A 1,014-nucleotide genomic window follows, 5' to 3' on the forward strand; every position below is an offset into this window, starting at 1 on the left:
GTTATCGGATGCAAAGAAAATGCATTAGAGCTTACATTTCTCTCTTGCACTTTCTTGCTCAATGTTCATTTCGGCTTAAAGTGGAAGAATCTTTCTATCCAAATAACCTTTGAAGGAATAATAATTATTTTTTATAAATGACAAGCAATATGCAATTCTGAAAGACCACATTTAACATGAAAGTATCATCCGATAATGTCACTGATGTTTATATGGCTTTCCCAGATTGTCATAAGACAGATCCACTACTGGTTACAAGGGGCATATCAGGCTCCATGAACTTATTCAGATAGAACTAATGAGATAAGAAATTAAAATACATCTTTTAAAACAGATACATAAAACACTTTTTCTAGGCATAATTTTGGTGCCTGGAACACAACCTTTATTACAGGGATTTACTCTGTATTTAAATGGATCCAGGCGTTATCACCCTTCCCAGCTTAAGCCTTGAGAACTGTAAAGAAAATACCAGGTGCTGTTGCCCTGGATGGGCTCAAGCCTTTGGAACTATGAAGAAAACACCATATGTTAATGCCCTGCTTGGGCCTAAGCCTTGGGAACTGTAAAGAGAACTATGAAGGGTAAAAGATCTGTTAGCAAAACAAAGCAGGCGGTTTGCAAGATAAAGGCGGATGTGCATTTCAAAGACAGACCAAACAGTGTGAATATTTGTAACCCTTAGTAGTTTTGCTAAATCCGGATAATAAGAGAGTAAAAGAATGGAAAGTTACTGCTTAGCACTTAGTAGACTATAAAAGGATGTGACACATGAAATAAAGGCTTTCAGATTTCACCAGAACTGGAGTCCATGCTTGATACGCCACACCTGGCAGCAAATCAGCTCTGCTGTCATACACTTACAGAAAGTTACTCAGATGGGGACTGTTTTCAATTTCAAGATGGATCTGGTAATTATGCTATGAACAGTGATTCTTGAGTTACTTCTCCAATGAATGGTATATGTGTGTTGCGTGATTTCTATTACCATCTGGGTTAGAAATGACAATTTTT

Source organism: Melopsittacus undulatus, unplaced genomic scaffold, assembly GCF_012275295.1.
Source record: "Melopsittacus undulatus isolate bMelUnd1 unplaced genomic scaffold, bMelUnd1.mat.Z mat_scaffold_597_arrow_ctg1, whole genome shotgun sequence".
Taxonomy (NCBI): Eukaryota; Metazoa; Chordata; class Aves; order Psittaciformes; family Psittaculidae; genus Melopsittacus; species Melopsittacus undulatus.